The 25,572-nt window shown below is 36.9% G+C and overlaps 1 protein-coding gene across 1 annotated transcript in view; it reads right to left on the bottom strand.

Annotated features, from left to right (window-relative positions):
* LOC127521821 (reticulon-4 receptor-like 1) overlaps positions 1–25,572 on the bottom strand; it is a 123,533-nt gene that overhangs the window by 96,608 nt on the left and 1,353 nt on the right. The window lies entirely within an intron of this gene.

Here is a 25,572-nt window from a genome sequence, read left to right as displayed (position 1 = left end):
GCATTATTCAGAAGGACCCACAGAGCACTACCCTCATCCTGCATAAAACAAAGCAGCTTTACATAAAACGTCCCCTCTCTGTCTCACCTCTGGACTCTTTTTCTGGAACTGAGGGACATATTCAGACACCTGTGTATATGGAGCCTGTGTGCTGAACGTGAACTGCATTTATTCATCTAGAGGAAAGAGTGATTGGGTTATTCTGTGGAAAAATGCTAAGCTGGGATCAGCTAATCAAGCTATATTCGCTGTTATAAAACTATGAGCGATTATACTAATCAGATTTGTCATTGATAACTTACAGTATGAAGAGTTCCATTGCAAAAACATCTAAGTCCATCTGACATCTTTTCTTTTAAATGAGCACCTTTTATTAGGCTCCTGTGTTTAGGTTCAGTAGTTTCACTTGGCAATGAAAAGGTAATTATTCAGTTATTGAAATGCCTTATTTTCAAAAATGTTGCTTTAGTCAATTCATTGGTATTTAACAAATTTGACTGTCTTGTCTTGAAGTCCATAGTAAAACGTCTTGTTGTAAAATGCTACTCACGAAATCCTGTCATTGCCACTGTAACGATGGACAAAACATGATAAAAACTTGCAGCTCGGCAATTGAAAGCCGGCTCATACACACAGCGTCATTCATCTTGAAATCATATGATTCGATTAGCGTCTTCCGATTGGTTATTCTGTGGACTTAGAGGCTTTTGCTGACAAAGGGAAGTGGCGTTCAGATTATTTTCTAGCAATTCTGAGGAAAACAACTCAGAATTGTGAGATATAAACTCGCAACTCTGGGAAGAAAAGTTATAATTGTGAGGTAATATTAGGAATTGCCTTTTTAATTTTTTACTTTGTAGCAGAAACAAATAAACAGAATTGTGAAATGTAAATTCGGAATTCTGAGAAAAAAAGTCAAAATTGTGAGATGTAAACTCAGAACTCTGAGGAATAAGAAGGTTAAAATTTCAAGATGTAAACTCAATATTGTGAGAAAAAAATCTGAATTGTGAGATACAGTATAAAAAAAAATATCACAATTACCTTTTTTATTATTTTTTTTATTTTGTTGCAAAAACAAGCCTACATGATAACGACCTGTGCCAGCAAAATTTGGTTGCTTAACTATTTGGATTCTTTAACTGTTTCGCTAGTTTTATGTGCATGTATAAATGTTAGCCACCACTTATCCTAGCAGTTCTGCGTGGGTAAGCATTAGCATCTAAGCCAATGAGCTGAAGAGATGATGGAGTCTCAGAGGACATCATTAGAAACATATCAATGTTAACAGCTAACTGCCGATCAATACGTTTATGGGCTGTTCACTGAGGATCTGAGGAAGACTCTCTCTCCGGGGTTGATGGTTTCATGGCTCTCTAAGGGAAACATGTGCTGTGAGTTTTCAGTTAGCGGTACTAAACCACCAATGGCTCTTACAGGTCACAGCTGAGCACTTCACTGAAAACCACAATGTAGTTAAATGCATTTCAGCACATGCAAGCTATTTTTGTGTTTGTTTGTTCTTTCTTTAGTTTTTAATGTTGCTGTTTGAGCATGAAAAAATTCTGCAAAATTTCAAAGCACTCCCTGAAACACCTCAGTTGTAGTCTTGAGTTTTCTTCCGGAAACGTACACGTCACAATATTCCTCATTTAAATAATTCCTGCTCAAGGCATACACAAAACAAAAGGGACGGGGCCTGGTTGAGCTGCGTTAGTAGTGTGTTAAAGCTTGCGGTTATGGTAAGGGCATGACATTTACGAAACACGCTAGAAGCAGTTGACCAATCACAACACACTGGTTCAGCCGACCAATCAGAGCACAATTCACTTTTCGGAAAGAGGGGCTTCACAGAGACAGGAACTAAACTAATCGTTACTGACAGACTGGGAAGAGAGGTGCTGCAACAATGTAAAATTAGTTTTTTGAACATTAAAGTAATCTAGCAGACTCCAAAATCAAACCGTGCTGAATAACAGCACAGCGTTGCCTGGGTCAGATACTGAAATTTGCGAAATGACAATGTGGTACTGCAGTATTTTTTTAGGACTGGTATACTGCACGACTTCAGCGTCTGGTTAGGACACAGTTAGACAGCTCTGACCTGGTTTTTCCAGCAAGGAGACCAAGCAGCAGTGCAGAGACATGTGCTGTGTTTGTTAGGTTGTAGTGAAAACAGTGGTATTAACTTGGTGGATAACAGAACCTGATTATTTCAACGTTTATCTCTACAAGAGGTCTATATAATGCAGGGGATTATATCAGACGCTGAATATGTATGTACGTGTGTGTTTGTGTGCCCAGTACCATGTTGTAGCTGATTGCTCTGCCATGTAAGTGAATAAGGACACGTCTAAGGTTATGCTGTTACAAGACAAACTGACATGCTATCGATCAGGCTGTTAGCAAAATGACGGAACGAATGCCTGGGAGCATCATCACTTCTTCTCTCCCTTCCTCACTACCTCTCCATCACTTTCTCATTCGTTTTATCTTGCTTTTGCCTTTATCCATGGCAAGTAATTAACTCCACTGTATCCTCAGTGTGTGTGTGTGTGTGTGTGTGTGTGTGTGTGTGTTTCAGTGGCACTGAGATCCTCTCTGGTGATTTTCACTTAATCTTTAGAGGGACTCAGTAATCTGGAGCAGCCATTGCCAGAAATGTTTACTCACGCAAACAAGAAAAGAGCCTGAAACAGAAGAACAGAAGGATGAGCAAAGGTCTGGCAACATGCATGTTTTCTCCATTTATCTTGCAGCTCTTGTGGGGCACAAAAGTCTGAGACCGCTACACCGTAAACCTGAATAAGTTAGCAAAACTCAAAAAAATTGAGGCAATCAGTGCACTAAAACATAGAACACTTAATTTTAATACTCAATATATATATGTATATACATACGTGTATATATGTGTGTGTGTGTGTGTGTGTGATTTTGAATATTTGTATAGTATAATAGTGTAGTCTCTCTGATGAATTTATGTTGACATTTCAGTGCTTTAAATGTGTTGTGTTATCTAGGTTGAGCACAGCTGTTGATATGAGACACACCTCTCACTCTCACCGCACCAGAGTAAACGCGAGAGCCAAGCTGAGGCACTATGGGAAATGATGGCCTCTCATAGTCACTGATACACATAGCAAACACACACATACACATGCATAGTCACACACTCAGTCTGCTCTCTTTCCTTCTGTGTCGTACCCTTTGACACTCCTTCAAAAAAGGAGTTTCTTGCCTGTTTTAAAATTTAAGGCTCAGAAAATAAGTGAAATGACTTAATAAGCTTACAATTTTTTTTTACATTTAATAGATATATATAAATAAACAGATCACAAACTAATGGAGAATAGGAACGCTGTGTGCTCAGGCTCTGGCGTTTTCACCGCCGTCAAAATAAAAGTTACAACAACAAGCACGGCTTACGTCACTTTCAGAGTTCCTACTGGCGGTGCAAATGCAACCAGGAAAACAGGCCCTAGGGGAACTATCTCGGGGAACCACCCTGGTGGCTAGTTAACTACCCGGTGTGAAAGCCCCTAAGAAGACAGATCTGACATAAGACAAAACTAGTATACTAAATCATTTTAAATTGGGTAAAGAACACCTCCAAACGTTTCCAAGAAGATATTGGACCAGCACATAGTGTAAATAAATATGCATTAACCTGATGATTTGGCAGCTCACATGACCATCTGTCTGTGAGAAAGGCATCCTGGCTGACACACAACTGGCCCTGACAACTGCCAAATCACCTGTCTATAACTGGAAATAAATTATGCTATATATCTTGCTTAAGATCACACCGAAATGTCATATATGACGTCTATGCTTCCTAGATGGAAAGGCCACATGCAGCAGACATTATCAGACGCTCGGTCAGCTCATCAGCTCAATATAAATGCTCTTTTAAGCAAAGTGCCACAACGAATTCACATGAACATCGATTTATTACTGAAGCGTGAATTACTCTGCTTTCAGATGTATAACTGCTAAAAATAAAGGCTCTCTGCAGCACTGTAGAATCATCAGTTGAGTTGGCAATATGGTTTTTGAAGAAAAGAGATTTCATTATAGACATCTTCAGATCAATTTATTGGATTTTAAGGTTCTTTAAACCACAATAGTTTTCAAAATCAGTGGTTCTCAGCAGTTTTTGTTCAGAACTCTGTTCAATCTCTTCAAAATTCTACACAAAGCATCAAGTGTAGCAAAACTGCATCCAGCTCTCTGCATCCAGTAATTCACAACATAAAGCAAACTGTTAACCTAAACCATGTTTATCTCGTATTAAATCTAGTCAGAACTCACAGACAGACGTTAAGTGTGACCAATAGTAATGATTTATGAGGAAAAAATAAAACTGACAAAATATGGAGATACGAGGTTTGTGCCCGACAGCGAAGATATGGTAAGTGGCATGTTATTTTTTGCATTTTATTTTATTTATTTTTTTTTTTTTACCACTGATCTAACAAACTAATTAGTTGTCAACCAGTATGGATTTTTCATTTGCTGATTTACACATTATAAAGGCAAAAGACACATAATGAAATAATGAACACAATATTTCAATACTTACTAAAAACTCACAACAAAAATTGGAAATTGTTTGCAGATTTGGAACTGATTTTCACGCACTAATTTTGTACTTAATATACTAAAAATTCTTCTTTGGTACTTCTTAAGATCTATTTTGAGACACCATGAAATATGAACTAAAATGTGCTTTTAATATACTATCTCTGTATTAGATAGTATATTAATATTGATATTAAGTACAAAATTAGTGCGTGAAAATAGAGCACTTTTAAGTAGATTATAGAAATGTACTTTTTTTCACCTGGGTAGAAACAGAACTTAAAAAGGTTCTCTATAATTGAAAATTTGAACATGTCCTAAACATTATGCACATTTTTTACCTGTTTTGGTCAATAATTCAGTCCATAGTAATATGAAGCATTTGCGTTTCATCTTATTTGGCTGGTTTTCAGTGTGGGATTAAAACTGTATAGAAATGTCTCAATCTTAGACTGAACAATGAGAACGATGGAGTGGGGGGTTAAATGAGGGCTGCCGGCACTAATCTCTCAAAACGGTCTCCTTGAAACAATAATGTTTTATAGTCGCTCCCAATCCTGAGATAAACCAATTATAAGGGAACACAGAGTAAACAAACACGGAGGAAGTGCACGCTTCTGAAATCTTGAAATAAATTTACATCATAAGTACTATTCAGAAGACTGAGCCATTTTCAAAGGACTTTAAAAACCATAAAAGGATTAAAAAATAGAAAACCTCCTTTCATTTATTAAAAAACATTCTCAAAGACTGACTGTTATACCTCCATTTAGCACTGTAAGCCAATATCTGTTTTGCTAGCCATATTCATTCCTCCCACTGGCAGAAAGATATGCGTCATTGGCTGATCGATTGTTTTTAATAGTAACGACTACTGCCAAGACACTACAGAATGTTTTGCAGAGCCAGAATTAGAGTCGGAGGAGGAACTTGTAAAGGAAAGATCTGCCTACTGACTCCATCAAGGAAATGATATAATCATATCAGTCATGATCTGAGCAGAAGTCATGGTCATTTTAAAGGATTGACTGGTGCTTTCTGTTTTTTTCTTTTTTCTTTGTTCGTTCGTTTAGTGAGTTCAAGACTTTAATAGCAGCAGCTTAGTCATGATGCGTTTGTAATTTGATTGACCTCTGTAAACGCACTGAAATGCAGTATCACACACACGCACAAACACATCACAGATTACTGGAAGAAATCCCTGTGGTCAGTAAGTAGAGTGCAAGTATATAGCATGTAAATCTACTGTCAGCACACAGCTGTCCCTGCACTGTCACAGTCTAATGCGGGCTGTTTGATCTGTTTCTAGAAGCATCTCGTGCTTTACTCTTACTGACCTATTCAAACTCAGTTTTCTCTCTCTCTTTATATCTCTCACAAACACATGCTATGGAAAACAAACTCCTTCACTTGAAAAAGAATAGGCAATGTGCTCTCTCTGCTGATTATTCTTGCAGTCTTCCCCTTTCTCTCTCTTTCACTCCCTCTCGCTTGTTGACCTTGAATCAACATGAACAGAGGTCATCAGTCATTAGCTTACTTCATTAATGAACACAATGGCTGTTAGAAGCAGAACACTGGGTGAATCTCACAAAGAAATGTCCAAGACCTTATTTCTTCCCTAATTTAAATATATATATACACTATATTGCCAAAAGTTTTGGGACGCCTGCCTTTACGTGCACATGAAATTTAATGACATCCCATTCTTAATCCGTAGAGTTTAATATGGAGTTGGCCCATCCTTTGCAGATATAACAGCCTCAACTCTTCTAGGAAGGCTTTCCACAAGGTTTAGGAGTGTATTTATGGGAATTTTTGACCATTCTTCTAGAAGCGCATTTGTGAGGTCAGGCAGTGATGTTGGCGAGAAGGCCTGGCTCGCAGTCTGTGCTCTAATTCATCTCAAAGGTGTTCTATCGGGTTGAGGTCAGGACTCTGTGCAGGCCAGTCAAGTTCCTCCACACCAAACTCACTCATCCATGTCTTTATGGACCTTGTTTTGTGCACTGGTGCGCAGTCATGTTGGAACAGGAAGGGGCCATCCCCAAACTGTTCCCACAAAGTTGGGAGCATGAAATTGTCCAAAATGTCTTGGTATGCTGAAGCATTAAGAGTTCCTTTCACTGGAACTAAGGGGCCAAGGCCAACCCCTGAAAAAAAACCCACACCATAATCCCCCCCTCCACCATCACTTTACACTTGGCACAATGCAGTCAGGCAAGTACCGTTCTCTTGGCAGCCGCCAAACCCAGACTCGTCCATCAGATTGCCAGACAGAGAAGCGTGATTCGTCACTCCAGAGAACATGTCTCCACTGCTCTAGAGTCCAGTGGCGGCGTGCTTTACACCACTGCATCCGACGCTTTGCATTGCACTTGATGATGTAAGGCTTGGATGCAGCTGCTCGGCCATGGAAACCCATTCCATGAAGCTCTCTACGCACTGCTCTTGAGTTAATCTGAAGGCCAAACGAAGTTTGGAGGTCTGTAGCTATTGACTCTGCAGAAAGTTGGCGACTTTCTGCGCACTGTGCGCCTCAGCATGTGCTGACCCCGCTCTGTGATTTTACATGGCCTACCACTTCGTGGCTGAGTTGCTGTTGTTCCCAATTGCTTCCACTTTGTTATGATACCACTAACAGTTGACTGTGGAATATTTAGTATTGAGGAAATTTCACGAATGGACTTATTGCACAGGTGGCAACCTATCACGGTACCACGCTTGAATTCACTGAGCTCCTGAGAGCGACCCATTCTTTCACAAATGTTTGTAAAAGCAGTCTGCATGCCTAGGTGCTTGATTTTATACACCTGTGGCCATGGAAGTGATTGGAACACCTGAATTCGATGATTTGGAGGGGTGTCCCAATACTTTTGACAATATAGTGTATATCTGTCATGACAACTGTGTTTGACATGGTAATGTATATGACAATGTTGATGTTTGGTCTTGGCGTAATTGATCTGCTAGACTGCTGCTGCTGTTATTGCTGCTGCTTTTGGATATTGCTGGTGCTGCTGCAGAGCAAATACGGGACTTGCTACTGCCAAAACATACACGACACGCTGCTGTGAGCAAGTAAGACATGCTGCTGCTGTACAATATAACATAGCTGAATTACCCGAAGCAGATCTATACAGGTGGAGCTGGGGAAGGTGGAGGGTTTCTGAAAGCGCAGGAACCAATCAGCTGTGCCATATAGATAATGATGTGATTGCAAGCAGATTGAGTTATATGTATAAAACTATGTATAAAATGAAATTTTAGATAAAGAAATGTATTTATTTATTTATGCTACATTGTCACATTACCTCACTACCTTGCATGCTAAATTCATAAAAGTTATCATCTTTGAAATAAAAAAGTTTATTGTCTGTTGTTTGGTATGTTGGAAATTAGGGTTAAAATGCTTCTAATTTATTTGTCACACTGTAAATGGAAGGTCAAGTGGAGTGAATTACATTATGGGAAAGAGTATCTGCTGTAAACTGAACATTTTAGCAAATGTAGGTGATTGACTGTATTCCATTCATACAGAAAAAAAATCCATATAGCCTATTGTGCACACTATGCATATTGCAGAAACATATATAGAGTGTTTAGTAGTGTTATTCCAAACATAACCAATGTTAGCATGAGCACCACACAAACACCTTTACAGAAATAAAAGTTCTGAACTCATTTTCAGCTGAACAATAAAGCACAGCTGAAGAGGCAGATGTAGAGTTAATGCAGTCCATTATGTAAGCAATGGCTCTGACGCCAACCGTGTATTGCTTTATGTTGTTAAAATATACACAGCACTGGAGTTCCAGACACGGGGGAGTGTTTCCACGGAAGATCTATCTTTAGTCTCGTAAAACTGAATCTATGGAGTAACAGACTTACTAAAAGCTTCAGTTCAGTCTTTCATCATTGCTTTTAGTTTAGTTTCCATGCTTGCATTACGTCAGTTACATCCTCTGAAAAGATTTATTTTCTGCTATGGAAATCTCATTAAAGTATAAAAAATATATTAATGATCAATCATACAGTAATCGTACATAAATTACAGTATATTTATAATATTAAAATCAGCATAAAATAAAGGCAGTGCAAAAAATACCACTAAAATTATGTAGGGCTGGGCAATAAAACATATCATATCGAGATCGCAATAAAAATGACATCGATAATGATGATAAGCTCTGGACGCTTTAACTCGAAATGGATTAATCTAACAGCCTATCACACAGCAGAAATAAACGCAACGACAGCCAGTCAGTGCATGTCTCTAATAAGTGATTTCTGCGTGTCTCTGAGTGAATGAACGGTGCAAATTTTTCTGATATACAAACTCACACACATCACGGTCACAGTGTTTTCAGCGTCTGCCGTCTCAATATATAAAGAACTCATGAACTTCATCTCCAGAGTTGCTTTGACATTCACTTCACAAGCCTAAATTCAGTCTGTTCATCACATAAAGCAATCATGCCTCTTCAGAATATTTGAACTAAACCGTTCAATTCATATGGGTTAGTTTTACAATCTCTTTATGAACTTTTTGAAGCGTCAAAGTTTCAGTTGCATAGCTGTCTATGGAGGGACAGAAAGCTCTCAGATTTCACCAAAATATCTTCATTTGTGTTCTGAAGATGAACAAAAGTCTTACAGGTTTGGAACGACATGAGGGTGAGTAATTAATGACAGAATTTTCATTTTTGGGTGAACTATCCCTTTAATGGTAGGTAAATGAATATCGTGATAAATACCGATATTGTATGATATGGAAAAAAATATTGTGATAGTTTTTTTGGCAATATTGCCCAGCCCCAAAATTATGTATAAATACTTTACCATTTTTTTCATGGTTATGAGAAGTTTTTAGGTTTTTTTATAAAAATAATATTTCTTTGTTTTGATTTTACGGTGAAATATGACCTGGACATATGACGAGTTTTAATATATCATCACTCTGACCATGTAAGACAAGGGACATTTATTAAGTAAGCAAATATGGTCGATGCTAATTTCATGTTTTTTAAACAGTCGAAAAAATAAGGAGTAAGTGGGGAAAGAGGAAGAGGGAAGCATGAAGATCTCACTGTTGAATGTTTCAGCCTTAGATTCCCAATCATTTTGGCAATCAAAACATGCTTTAATAATTCAACAGGAACAGAGAGTGTGAGAGAAAGAGAGAGAGAGAGAAAGAGGGTAAGAGACATGCAGAGGCTGCAGACAAGACTAAGACAAAAACTCAAGAAAGTGGAGAAAGCTGAGGCTCGCAGTGTAAAGCACTACAAACAAGTCAAACCTGATCAATAGCACAAACGTCTCAATCAATAAACAAGTCCTCATTAAAAAACCACTGAATAAAACACACCCAATGCATTAATAACAAAGCAGCACAATAATGTCAATAATCACATTTAGATACTACAAAAGCATGAAATCAATTAAATGCTGTGTTGTCCAATACTTGTTCTCGTCCTACCCCGAGCAATGAAATACTGCGCTGTGTATTAGTGCCACTGCAAACACTAGTGTCGCACCTGGTGTATGAATATTGTCTGAAACATACTCAATCCCATATTTTTTTGTGTTTGGTATGTCGGCTAATTATAGTGATGATGGTGGGGTGGTCACTACAGGGCTATAAAGTTACGCTGACAGCTAAGGAAGGGCAGGCAAAGCCACGGGAATCGATAGCCAAGGTCAGAGAGTGTTTGAGAGGACACATGGTCTCCTGGGTCCCGTTAACCGTCTCTCATTTCCAAAGTGGCACAGGCAACACCAGCCTGTACTCAGCTGGTATTAGTTTTGTTTTGTTTTTTCTCATAAATTTTATTACTAAAAAATTAAAGGTTTATTTTATCCGTAGAGAGCTTAACAAGGTCATATTGTGCTGCTGTGCTCATCAGTTACCTCTATATAAAAACCAAGAAACAGCCATGTTTTGAAAGGGTGTTAGCACTCATATATAGCCTGAGGGAACTTTTATTTGCTTCTGTATTGCTTTTTTCACTATAACTAGTGAAAATTCACAATTCTTTTATGACTACATTGAGAATTAAGTCTCAAAATCTCACTTTGTTCTGTGCACTAACTGTGGTTTTGTTGCCTCATTCTCTAATGTTAGCATCTATTAGCACTGTTAGCATAGCATGGTTCTGATTTACATTTTGTTTCTGGCAGTTTCAAAGCTTTAAAGAAGAGTAGAGAGGGGAAAAGATGGCAAAGGGGAGGAAGCCTGCTGCTCGCAACAGTTTAAACTAGCCTATGGTGGTTTGATGGCCTTAGCTGCTTTAAAATCATCTAGCTAGCTAGACTCCTAGCTTAGTTAAAATGGTTTAGCTAGTTTGCCAGGTGTTCTCCCTGCCTAAAAATGCCTAAGACCAGCATACAGACCAGTATGACAAGCTTAGCCAGTTTTGTTTATGGTTTAGCAGTGTTCCTGACAAGCTAAATCACACCAGTTACAACCACGTGAGCTAACTACTATAGGCTTTAGCATGGCTCAGTTTTTTAAGCTTAAAGTTGTGTTTTCTCCTTCCTCCAGACACACAATGTATATGTTAAACTCCTACAGTACAGCCTGGATCCATGTAGAGATGTCTGAGTTTAGTTAACAGCCGTTTTTCTCTTTCTAGCATCTTCAGGGTCTAGGCTCCACTGAATCCCCAGGTCTCAGAGGGACTAAGTGAAAATCAGTGATCTACTGAACAATCCCTCTCCCTCCTCTTTTTTTCCATATGTCTCTGTTCGGAATATGACCCTAACTCTGTTTTTCCTCTCTATTTCCAACACACTCTTAATGCAGTTCATAACTATTTTACGTCTTGGCAAATTTGTGGCTAATTCATATTAATATTCTGCTTTTTTCCTAAAATTCGTACATTTCTGTATGAATTACTTCATACAAATTCTTACAAAATCTCCACCTTGTAAAATTGTTTTCTCATGAGGTCAGGTTGCTATTTCTATTTCTTAGTGATGGATTGTACATGAACAAATCAGTGTTTGCACCCACATTCCATTGATTTTTTGTTTGTTTGTTTTTGACGCATTCTCCTGTCACAAATTAATACACTTCTGTCACAATGTCACAAAACAGTGGCCAAATATGGAAACTTGAGTCTCAGACCTTTCCAATGATATGTGTCAAGATTAGAAGAAAAAAATGATTATAAAATAGTGCAGTACATTTTGTAAAATATGAAACATGAGACCTCCCAGTAGGAGGAGGAGCCAGCTAAAAGGTTTTAAAGTACCATTTCCAAGGTAATGCACTGTCCAATTTCAAAATTATTTTCACAGGATGATTTTTTTAGCGTTTAATCATTCGAATAAAACCTATTTTATGATGATTAATATTGCTGAGGCCATTTATTAAGAAACAAAATGTAAAACAGAACCATGCTATGCTAACAGCTCTAATAGGTGCTAACATTACAGAATGAGGCAAATGCTGAATTTATGGTGATTAATAAAATATGTAATGGGGGAAAAAGTGCGTGAATCAGTTTTGTTAAGGTGCAGTCACATTAGAGATATTTCAGTGAAATTTTACGGGTAAAAAGTTGTCTGAATAGTGTACCGATGCTTAAACCACAGATAGTAGGCCTACACTCAGAAGTCGCTTTCAAACCAAGCGGTTTTCCATTTGTTTAACGCTGCGAATGTACATGACCAACTTGAACATGCGCGAAAACTGTGTCGCAAATTTTCACAAAACTCAAAAACACGCAGATTCCTATATAAATTACTAGATATCGCCCGCAAAATTTAGCCGATCAATTGTAAATGTGACCACACCAAGAAAGTAACGTTTTAGTGTGGGATGTGAAGCCGCTTTTTATTGGTTGGACCAACTGAATCAATTGAGTGACTCATTCGTAACAAAAAGCATGTATTCTGCAGAATAATTCACTGAATGGATCAATAAATTAATCATTTTGGTGAACTGATTCAAAGGAATGGTTAAAAACTCCCACCACTAGTGTCTATCATACTAAGCATCGTTGCACATCTACAATATTTCTCATTCTGGAGATCATTGCTGTTGTTTATGTTACATCTATCTAGTTCAGAATTGCATGTTTCTGGTTTGACATTTGCACCAGCCGTCCCCAAGGCCTTCCCAGCAGCCTTTGCCTCACTTTCCCCTAAGGAGTGCAGTAACAGTGACATGCAATAAGTCATACACACACTTGTGTAAATGTACACATCCACCACCTCATTGTTCTTACTATCTAAGACAAAGCTTCACATCTTTATCTACAGGGAAGGCACTGCTCTCCACTCTTGCTCTATCTCTGTATCCCATTTATAAACATCAGCTCTTGGTAGATTCTATCTGTTAGTGAGAACTCCTTCAGATGGACTAATCTAGGGGCTGCAGTATCAATCTCCACCAGCCTCTCTGGCAACACAGCAGTGCTCACATCATGTGCTCACTAGTACAATGATCATATCAGTTTGCTGCAAACACGGTAACCTGCTCAAGTCTATGAATATTCAATGGAAGCTTGTCAAACCGTATGATGTTTTGTTACTGGTATTTGAATTTCCTAAGAGATAGTGTGCAACCCAGCAGTGTCTAAGTCTTTAGTTCCATTCACAAACATATGTATGGAAGTCTGTTTCTACCTTGGAGTAAAAAGTTATTAAAAAGTAATTTAGGACTTCATATCTCCCAATTTCAACTATATACTGTATCTCTCAGTATGCTTTGTCTCATAATTTCTTTATTTTTTACTCTGAGGCATTAACAGGTTTCCATACACATTACTTTCTGTTTTGGAAGACAAAAGATATATTTTGAAGAATGTTTACAAAAATAGCACCATAAAAACAGGGTTATTATTGTTAACTAAAATTAAGAAAAAAACTATAAAAAAAAAAAAATAATAATAATATATATATATATTATATATATATATATATATATATATATATATATATATATATATATATATATATATATATATACATATTTTTAAATGAAGTGAATCTGGATTAAAATACAATATAAATAGAACTGGAAATAAATAAAACTGAATTACACTGTAAAAAACAAATAAATAAAAAATATGGATAATATACTGGCAGAAAATTACAAGGACATTATCCAGCAATTTTACTGACATTTCCATTAATCCTAAAACACAACGCAATGAAGTTCAAAATTCAAAATACAGGTAAAACTCCTGTTAAAAAAAAAAAAAAAAAAAAAAAAAAAAATCTGGAAATATAATTAAAACTGAGATTTAAAAAAATAAATAAATAAAATAAAATAGTAATATTTAGAAAAAAAAAAATTTGAATAAAAATGAAAAAAAGCACAAAACAAAATTACTAAAACCTAAACTAAAATAACTGAAAATATTAAAATATAAGCTAATTATTAGCTATATTTTAATAAACAACCATAATAGTATATAAATAATACATAATAAATAAATAATATAGCTGCATAAAAGAAGTCTACACTATATTCTATTTATTATGTAAAACTATATGACAGCAGTGCAAATTAAAAGTTGGTTTGTCAAGACACATTGCACCACGTTTGAAGTCAGTGACACCAAACAAATAAGATTTTCAGGGTGAGTTTTTCACTGAACAATGACTTAAATTTCAATAATGACAGAATTGTGTTTTTTTTCCCGCTGTTCCTTTAATACCAGAAGAAAAGGCCATTCACGGGTTTCATTACCGGAGTAAATGTTGTGTATTATCTGCTCTATGCATTGGTCTAATTGGTGCAGTTCATTGGTGTGGAATATTCTATTGCTTTCTTTCTTTCACCTTCTCTCTCTCTCTCTCTCTGTCCTGGCTGGTATATCCCTCTACAAGGATGCTCTCCAGATCAACAGAGCAAAGCCTGAAATGGCTGATACCTGTTTACCTAACACTTACATTCCTTCAGCTTTCCTTCTCTGCAGCGGCTTTAGTCTGTGAGCCTCTCTCTGACAGACTACCTCAACGGGGAAGAAAACATAAAACAGCATGAAATTTCACACAAAATGAAAACTCCGTCCTGAAAGTATAAACAAGTATTTTTCACTGTTTTCATCTGGAAAGTAAAGAACTGTTTTTCAAAACTATGATATAACAGCAAATCATTTTAAGGATTAGAGGCAGGAAGTTTTAAAATGGTGCACACATATGCATCCTGCACATCAAGTCCTACTAATGCTTAAAGACATAAAATGCACATAAGACATAAATTAAAAGGTATAAACAGGTACAGATAGCACAGCAGCTCATCTTATTTCACTTATCTGTGTTGCTCATTCACAGTGCTCTGAAATGGATGGTAAAAGTTTGAAACATTAAAATTTTTTAATGTTTTTGAAAAAGTTTCCTATGCCAAGGCAGCAATTTTTTATTTTTTCATAAAAAATACAGTAATATTTGTGAAATATTATTACAAATTAAAAAGAACTGTTTTCTGTTTAAATATATTTTCAAATCTAATTTATTCCTGTGATGGAAAAGCTGAATTTTCAGCATCATTACTCCAGTCTTCAGTGTCACAGTGTCTTTCAGAAGCAAGAAAGAATCATTTCTCAAGAAACATTATCAATGCTGATTAACATTTTTGTGGGATTTGTGACATTTTTTCAGGATTCTTTGATAAATAGAAAGTTTTAAAAAAAAATTTTTTTAAAAAACAGCATTTAATTGAATTAGAAATTGTTTGTAACATTATAAAAGTCTTCCTTGCTGAATACAAATATTCATTTCTTTAAAAAAAAAATCATACTGAGCCCCAAAAAATTGTACAGTATATATTCAACTACTGCATTAAAGGGTAAGTTCACCCAAAAATGAAAATTCTGTCATTTATTACACATCCTCATGTCGTTCTACACCCGTAAGACCTTCATTCATCTTCGGAACACATATTAAGATATTTTTGATAAAATCCGATGGCTCAGTGAGGCCTGCATCGCCAGCAAGACAATTAACACTTTCTGATGCCCAGAAAGCTACTAAAGACGTATTTAAAACAGATCATGTGACTACAGTGGTTCAACCTTAATGTTACGAAGCGACGAGAATACTTTTAGTGCACCAAAAAAACAAAATAATGACTTTATTCAACAATATCTAGTGATGGACGACTTCAAAACACTGCTTCATGAAGCTTCGAAGCTTTACGAATCTTTTGTTTCGAATCAGTGGTTTGGAGCGCCAAAGTCACGTGATTTCAGTAAGCGAGACTTCGTTACATCATAAATGTTTTGAAATTTCAATAGTTCACGTGACTTTGGCAGTTTGATACGCGATCCGAACCACTGATTCGAAACAAAAGATTCGTTAAGCTTCGAAGCTTCATGAAGCAGTGTTTTGTACTCACATAAACTGTTTTAAATATGTCTTTAGTAGCTTTTTGGGCATCTGAAAGTGCAATGGAGGCCTCACTGAGCCATCGAATTTTATCAAAAATATCTTAATTTGTGTTCTGAAGATGAACGAAGGTCTTACGGGTGTAGAACAACATGAGGATGTGTAATAAATGACAGAATTTTCATTTTTGGGTGAAAAAAAATTACCCTTTAAAAGCAAATATACAATATAAGAAAAACAAATATTTTGTAATTAGTTGCATTAAAATCAACCTGTGATGGCAAAAAGGCATTATTCTTTGATAGACTGTAAATAAAACATGGGACATTATTGTATTATGTTTTACAAGAAAATACTATTTCAGACTTTTCTAGCAATTTCTAAATAAATCCTACACCAAAATTGTTCAGTCTAGGTAAACAACCATAATGTGCTATATTTCTTTGTGAGCAGGTTAAGAAGTATCATAGTCAGATACATAATTCGGCTGTCAAGTCAGATCCTCCGGCTGAGCACCAGCTCTGGCACCAGCACTAGCACCTGCCTAAGGCTCCACTGGGGAAAAGTGCCCAGAACACTACCTGACAGGCTGCCCAGCCTAAGGCAGGGAAGGTAACGTGTGCCCTCAAATACAGGTTGAAAATAAGGAGGCAGTTCTATAAACTCTGTGTGCTTTTCCGTGGTTAGCCACCTCTGTTAGCTCGGTGTCAGGCCACATCAGCAAAGTGAGACAGGAAAACATGCCATGGAAAGGGACAGTCCTTTCTTCGTCTTGTCTCCCAAAATAAAACATGGCCAACACTCAGAGCGACCGCTGACATGCTAGCCGCCAATATAGCAGCGAAGAACGTCCTCTCACATTATTTCCACAAGCTAATTTCATGTGAAGTCCGAGATGTGTTTGAACACGTCTTTACGTCATGTCTCAAGGAAAGTGAAGGCTGCCATGTCGAATCACAGATCTGGATGGCTCCTGTCAAACGCTCTTGATGTTCAAGGTGTGTATTCTCTCCTGCTTTCAGTTGAGATACAAACGTCAAGGAGGAAAAGGGGGAAAATACACACGCCAGACCCGACGTCCTTGTTCTGTCTTTTAACAGACTGTGATAATGAGCGCTCAATTTTTAAACTGTCGGGATCAAGGCAAAGCTCTCATCTTTTCTGAATGCAGTAAATCATTTAAGAGCCTTATGGACAAAGTATTCACTTTAGATGGTGCAGTTCAAATGAGCACATTCTCTATTTTAACTCACCTTCATTAAAGCAACTGGAAAGACTTCAGAGCGACCAAAACGGTCCAGCGATGTTCATTATGTAAGTCTTTGGCTATTATCATGCGAGATACGCAGTGGCATCGCTAGAACAGGATTGAAGAGGACTGTCACCCTAAATCCTTTCAGGGTTATTTTAGTATTTTTTTCCTTGTATAGTATTTTTTAATATATTTTGAATTCAGTTTTCATTTTAGTTTAACTTTTAATAATTCTGTTATGCACTTTTTATTTTAAATATTTCTATTTAGCTTTAAATTTATTTTCATGTTAATTTTAGTAATTTTAGTACAATATTTTCTGGAAAATAAGTCACACTTGACTATGTCGCATGGGGTCAAAATTGCATTGGTGAGAGAATCTGAAGTCACATTTTACTATTACATTCAGAATTAATGTAAAATACACTATATACAATGTAAAAAAAAAAATAGAGGAAACCTTATAAACAAGCATTATAAACATTATAAATATGTGTATTTCAGAACAGAAATGAAACATATATGTTTAAAACAAGCATAAATTATAGAGGCATTCATTGTAAACAACATAAATTATAAAAGCCAAGCCTAAACAAATTTATTTAAAGCCAACCTGAAACTGTCGACATGTGGGCAAATCTGCTATACACTGTAAAAAATTATTTTCATGATTTGTTAACACAATATTTTTTCTTTTGTCAAATCAACTTAGATAATTAATGTGGTTCAGATAACATAATATTTTGAGTTTCTGTTGATTAAATCAATCGCTTTCATTGTATTAACTCAAATTTTTAATTTCAATGAACTCAAAATTTTAAGGCAACCAGGAAACTTACTTTTTTAAATTAAACCAACAATTCTTTTTTACAGTGTATACAAGTAAACTCGGGCTCACATACCTCCCTCATTCAGCATGTTTTGTTTCAAGTGTGTCTTGCACGGTTAGCGTGCTTGACATTAATAGCATTATATAAGTCGCTTTGGACTATAAATCGCAGCTTGTTTCAATTAATAAAGAAACGTGACTTACATTACAGAAAATATTTCATTTCAGTTAGCTGCCAAGGCAACATTTTAAATTTTCAATTAAGTTATTTAATTACTTTTAATTTAATATTTATATTGTGTTTCAGATTCAGATTCATGCATTTTTTTAATATAATTTTAGCTTTAGCTTCAGTTAAAAATAACAACACTTTTCTGAACAACCCTGAATGTTAAAGGAATAGTTCACCTAAAAATGTAAATTATCCCATAATTTACTCATCCTCAAGCTATTTATATTGTATATGACTTTCTTCTTTCAGCTGGACACAATCTGAGTTATATTAAAAAATATCCTGGCTCTTCCAAGCCTTGTAACGGGAGTGAATGGTAGCCTAGATTTTGAAACCCAGAAAAGTGCATCCATCCATCACAAATGTAATGCATATGACTCCAGTGGGTTAATAAAGGCCTTCTGAAGCAAAGCGATGGGTTTTTGTAAGAAAATATCCATATTTAAAACTTTATAAACTATAATTACAGGCTTCTGGCAACGGCAGTACGCGCCTTCACGAGAAAGTAGAGTTCCGGCAGAAGGGTGACCTTTGACCCCATGTATGACGTACGACGTACGACGTAAGAGGTAAGCTTAGGTGAGAATTGACGAATGCAGAAGCACAGAGAATAGAGCAAAACAAAACACCGGTCATGAATTAGAAGTCTAAAACAAGAAATTTTACAGAAAAATCGGATTTCGATATAAGTGAAGACGAGCTACTTCCTACATAAGGTCAGAGGTCACCCTTCCCTTTCTTACAAAAACCCATCGCTTCACTTCAGAAGGCATTTAATAACCCACTGGAGTCTTATGGATTACTTTTATGATGGATGAATGTGCTTTTTGGAGCTTCAAAAACTCTATTCAAAGCCATTACAAAGCTGGGAAGAGCCAGGATATTATTTAATATAACTCCAACTGTGTTCAGCTGAAAGAAGAAAGTCATTTACACCTAGGATGGCTTGAAGGTGAGTAAATTATGGGATAATTTTCATTTTTGTGTGAACTATCCCTTTAAAGGCACAAAGGTAAAGAAAGTAGGCTAAATTAACTTGGTCAAAATAAAATGTGTTGTTCGATATCTACTGACACAAAATTCAGCATTTACAGCTGCAGTTGCACTTCGTCTGATAAAAACAAGTATATTCCTTAGAGAGACTTTTGTCATCCCTTAGTGGAAATAAATCATACCACTATGCCAACCAAGGAGTTAGAGTTTGGCTGGTTAACATGGCCCAATTAGCCCCTGCTGGTAGATGTCGTAACTAACCTGAGGGCGAAATCATCTTTCTCCATTGGCAGCCCTTTTTTTATAATGTACATTTTGCAAAATTAAACATGGTTTTCTGAGACAGCGGCAGAAAAAAATCCTTACTGGTGAGTCATGGATATATAAAATCACAAGTGTATCATTATATTGTAGAATATGTTTTGATTGTGACTGATCTGTTTTCTTTCAGGTCACTTTCAGGGGTCCTGTGCCAGCTGAGCAACTGCCTGATGTGAATGGGAATGATGACAGATAGCTTTCTCCAGGTCTTACAGACCTTCTTGTTTTGACCTTTATGTCTTTTATGTCAAGCAAGGTCCCAGAAGTTGTGTGCATTTGACAAAGAGGTGGATCATTTTCTACTTTCACCCCAGCTCACTTGACTCCAAGTTAATAAAATGGAAATCATATGCAGGAAGTACTCTTCTCCGCTATACAAACACCATTCACCGGTCAGGGAGACAGCTAGCTGACAAGCACAAACAGAACCCGGCATCGTGCCTCCCCATTTCCAAAGGGAACTCGCGTCACAGATGACCTTTCGCCGTACGGTTCCCCTCTTCTCCCGTTAATACATCATTAATCTCTCAATAGGCGGTGACATGGCAGACCTCTGCCGAAAGATTATTGTTTGCTTTTTCTCTCGTTGACTCCTAATTATCATCAGCTAATGACCGCGCCTTCCTACCCTTCAGATTTAATTAACACTCCAAAGAAAAAGAGAGGGCCAAATGTTTGCTGAGAGTTTGGGTTAATCATCTGTATGACACAGTAAAGGGGTCAGACTTGGCGAGGATCTATTTTTATGATTCTACAAATGCTTAATATGAGCATACTGTAGTGATTACCCAGCAACGAAGTGAGCGGCGGTGAATAAAAACATATTTAAGAAGATGTGACATATATACAAATGAGTTCATGGCAGTGCCCTTTTCTAAACAACATTTCTAGTGTATGACTCAGTGTATAATGTTAGTAAAACAGTGTGTTTAGCCCATAATTGTGCAATTAGGCCTGACTTGCACATACTGTGTCTGCACTTTATACATTAGGACTGCACAATGAATCAAAATATAAAATTGAGATATGGCTTAGTATGATTATAAAGGCTGTGATTTAATTAAATAAATATATATGCTATATGTTTTAGAGTGAAGAGTGGAAATATTATTAAATATAATATTCTGCAGTCTAATTTTTATTTAATTAAAATTAAATTAAAAAAATAAATTAAAAGTAAAATAAATTAGTTTAATTTATCATTAAAATTAAATAATTATTATATTATTTTTCTTAAATACTCCTTTTTTATTTCTCATTTTGTTTAATATTTGTAATAATTATTATTATTTTATTTTATATATATATATATATATATATATATAAATAAATCACAAAAAAACCCTTTATATAATTTTTACGTAGGTATTGTAGCATATGAAAAAGCATATATGAAAAGTCTTTTTTTTTTTTTACAAAAGAAACTCATATGGGTTTAGAACGACTTGAGTGTGATTAAATGATGACAGTCCTTTCATTTTTAGGTGAACTATCTCTTTAAGTGTAATAATTTCATTTCTCACATTAATTTTTCAACACGCTGCATGGGTGAGATGTTCGAAACGTTATTTATTTATGCTTCATAACATTGCTAACATATCAATTTATACCAGTATACAGTCTGTAGTTAACTGTGAACATGTTAACATGTCTCTGCAGCTACGATTCCGTCATCAGCTATATATATTCTTTTTTTAAGACTTGTTGAACAATCATTTAATCACGTACAAATTGAACAGTCACTTCCAGCGCTATTTTAGTGAACACAGTGTGCTTTCCACATGCTAATGGTTGGCCACATGCAGCATGCATGCCTCCGGCCACAGACACCTACAAACATAGAAATGCTTATAAATTATAGAGCGAGGAGGGCAGTATTCACACACACTTGCACTGAATCATCATTAAGAGTAGGTTTGCAATCTGGCGGGTACGAGAGATTTTCTCTGCCACAGGTGGGGGGTGTACGTGGCTCCATTTCTTTCTGGCTGCGTGTGAGATCTCTGACTAAACGAGCTTTCAACTGAACAAGCTATTAAAATGGGCCAACGAGCCGCACCGGCTCACTGCCCAGCCAGTAGCACTTTGTATGGTAAGTAGCCTCCTGTTTCCTGCCTGCGCATCAGCCAATAGATTTTTTTGTGTTTCAAACCTTTATTTAATCTGTGCTGCTTCTACTCCGAGGCTGAGGCTCTCACGCAGGTGGAGGGATAATGGAAATAGAGGTGCCACATTGTAGAGAACCTGGAGCAATCTGGGGTTAAGAGAGGGTATCGCAGAAGTGGGCAGAAAAAGAAACAGGCTCATTACAGCAAGCAGCCAGTGGGCTCCCGCTGCTTCAAATCCACAATCTCACCTGCCAAAAAAAAAACAGGAGTCTTTTGGCCCGCAGAATCATCTCGTCTACACTTAACATCTCCATCTTATGGTTCAGTGGGGATGAGATGAAGGCTGCAAGCAGCATTAGGGAAAGAAAGCGTGAATTTAGACTTTTGTCACTTAAAAAGCTGTTTTTTTCGTACATGGTACCAGCAAAAATGTGCACTTGAGCTATTTCTACCTGATCTAACCCTTAAAGTCAACATGATATTAAATTTGATCCTACTTTATTATTACACATTCATGGTCCATCTTTTGATCCATCCATCCATCTATCCATCCATACATGTACATATATGATATCAGTCAGTCTGTCTGTCTGTGCGTCTGAATGTCCATATATGACTAACTGACTATCTATCTATCTATCTATCTATCTATCTATTCATCTATCTATCTGTCTGTCTCTGTATAGGAGCTTTCGCACCAAATATTTCTAGAAACTCAGTTATAGGAATTAGCCACTAGGATAGTTCTCAGAGAACTAATTTCTCCCACAGGCCATGTTCCTGGTTGCATTCGCACCAGGAATAGGAACTGTGAAGCGGCCGACAGTGGCGTCTTTAAGCGGCATTTACAAACCGGTGGATGGAGGATGCCGTGATCGGAGCTGTGTTTGCTGCGTGTCGTGGGTTTCGTGATAACGGAGATAGAATGTAAACACATAATTTATGCGATTGAAAGAGCAAAAATTGGGCTAAGAGACGAAATCTCCTATAACAACTTGCAGTGTTACATATCATCAAGGCGGAGAAAAGAACACAACCCTGAAGACAACAGGTAAATGCTGTTATCGCTGTTTTCCATGTTCGTGAAGTAAATATGTTTACACGTCTTTTTAAAAATGCCGTGTGCCGGTGTCTGACCAATCAACGTACACTTACGTCACTGATAGTTCCTATAGTGCTGGTTTAGACCCTACTCTGAAGTAGGAGGTAATTTAGTTCCCCCAAAAGGAGTTCCTAGAACTAAAATCATTCCTAGTTCCTGTGGTGCGAACACGACAAAATCAGGGTACTTCAGCCAATAGTATTAGGAACTATGAAAAGGTTCCTCCGGTGTGAAAGTCCCTTATGTCTATCAATAGATCTAACTACATTTATAACCACCTTGTACTACTTTCTTTCTATCAATCTCACTGCAAAAAAATAAAGCATGACATTTCACTCAACTGGCACAGCACAAGGTCATGAGTTCATGCAGGAAAAGCACAAACCAGTAACAAGTATTCCTCAGATTAAGTCTCTCTGGATGACTGTGTCTGGCAAATGTATAAATATCAAAATCTAATATGTTAAATTCACATATGGCATCTGAGACTAAATTTTGTTGACCTATAGTGTGTCACCAGCCGAAAGTCTAGTAGAAACCCTGTGAGCAGTAAAACCACACGCTATTTGACGAAGACATACCGCTTTCATGTAAACACATCTGTGCTGCTCAATATTATTATGCATTCCAGACCCTTTTCTGCACCCCGGGGCTGTAAGCATAGACCCCTACTGCTAGGAATGGCAACAATAAACAGTCATAACTCCTTATCATTTTATTGTCTGTTATTGTACGTTTGCATTATGGAGGGGCTCAGTGCCACAGCTGATGCAGAATGATTTAAGCACACAAACAAATCCCCCCTCTCTCTTTCTCCATCCCATCTCTTGCCTCAACTCAAACCCACACATTCTTTTGTAATGAGAAGAAAATGAGGAAGCAGTTCCCAGAGCAGGCTGGTTTGAAGCTGCAGGCTGAGCATTAGTAAAAGTGTTATGACTCCGTTGTCACTCCTCAGAGGAAAAAATAACTGTTTTTTTTTAGGCAGGTACATAATAGCAGAATAGCAAGCTTTAAAGATGCTGACAAAAATAAGATATGCAAATGAAAGTAGCTGATATTGAAAGATATTTTAATTAAAACTGATTTGTGTGTGGGTAAGGATTTGAGTCTTTAAATAATCTGTTCACAAATATGTCAAACACTGACTTGCGAGGACATCTGAAGTGGTTCTCATTATTTGAAAGGCTTATAAATAAGCCAAATTATGTTTTGATTTCCATTTATGTGTATCAACTGGTTTCTGTGAGGGTTAAGTTTAGAGGTATGCTATTGTTAAAGGGATAGTTCACACAAAAATGAACATTATCCCACGATTTACTTACCCTCAAGCCATACTAGGTGTATGACAATCTTCTTTCAGATGAACACAATCAGAGATATATTTAAAAAATATCCTTGCTCCTCCAAGGTTTATAATGATGGGGGACCGCGTTTTGAAGTCAATAATAATGCATCCATCCATTAAAAAAAAGTAATCCATACAACTCCAGTGGGTTAATAAAGGCCTTCTTAAGCAAACGATCCATTTTTGTAAGAAAAATATCCATAAATTCAAATAACTAGCTTCTGGCGGATGACCGTACGCAGAATGCGTAAGTCGATTTGCGGCGGAAGAGTATCCTTTGACCTGACGCTCGACGTAATGGCGAAAGTGGAGGCGCAGAGGATAGAGCAAAACAAATAAAAACCGTTTTTTTGTAAGTCTAAAACAATAATTTTTAAAGAAAAATTTTGATATAAGAGAAGAGGAGCTTAAATTTGCTGCACAGTCCTATTTTAACCGCGAGAGGCGTCTAAGCTTACAATACTCCTACATCCTTCGCAGGGTTGCCAGGTTTTCACAACAAAGCCCGCCCAATTGCTAATCAAAACTAGCCTAATTACGTTTCAGGAGGGCTCCCCCGATAAAAATCACGTTCCGGGGGGAAAAATACCCGTTTTTGGTGGGGTTCCCCCAGTAAAATTCGCATTCCAGAGGCTAAATATCATCTTACGTGGGGTCGCTTCAACCCGCAGACATGAAAAAATGACCCGCGGCAATGGTGTAAAAGTAGCCCAATTTCGCGGGAAAACTGCGGACTTGGCAACACTGATCCTGTGTTATACATCGCTTCAGAGGATTACTCATTTGGCGCAAGTTGACTCGTGCATTCTGCGTACGGTCGTCCGCCGGAAGCTAGTTATTTAAATTTATAAAGTTTTAAATATGGATATTTTTCCTTCAAAAACGCATTGCTTCGCTTCAGAAGGCCTTTCTTAACCCCGTGGAGTCGTATGGATTACTTTTTTTTATGGATGGATGCATTGTTTTTGACTTCAAAACGCAGCCCCCCATTCACTGCCATTATAAACCTTGGAGGAATAAGGATATTTTTAAATATATCGCCAATTGTGTTCGTCTGAAAGAAGATAGTCATATATACCAAGGATGGCTTGAGGGTGAGTAAATCATGGGATAATTTTCATTTTTGGGTGAACTATCCCTTTAATATCATTTTCTTAATATGAAAATCATTGCACAGGTCTTCGTTTATGTAGCTTTAAAGGTCTCTGTGTGTAAAGGAACAGGTCTGAAAATGTCAGAAATATAGTGAAGGCATTTGAAGTGGTCGTCACAATCTGAAAGGTCCATAAATCAGCTAAATTGTTTGTGCGTTAGATCTAATAATGCAACAGGTTCATGTAAGGGTTGGGTTTAGGTGTAATGTAAAGTAAATATCATTGACTTAGTATAAAAAAAAAACATTTGTTTGTGAGTGGTTCTTTCGAATAATGCTTCAGAAGTCTGTGTGCGTTCATGTGTATGAG

Source organism: Ctenopharyngodon idella, chromosome 10 (genome assembly GCF_019924925.1).
Source record: "Ctenopharyngodon idella isolate HZGC_01 chromosome 10, HZGC01, whole genome shotgun sequence".
NCBI classification, from domain to species: domain Eukaryota; kingdom Metazoa; phylum Chordata; class Actinopteri; order Cypriniformes; family Xenocyprididae; genus Ctenopharyngodon; species Ctenopharyngodon idella.
The sequence above is the reverse complement of the archived record's forward strand: the minus strand, read 5'-3'. Positions and strand labels throughout refer to the sequence as shown.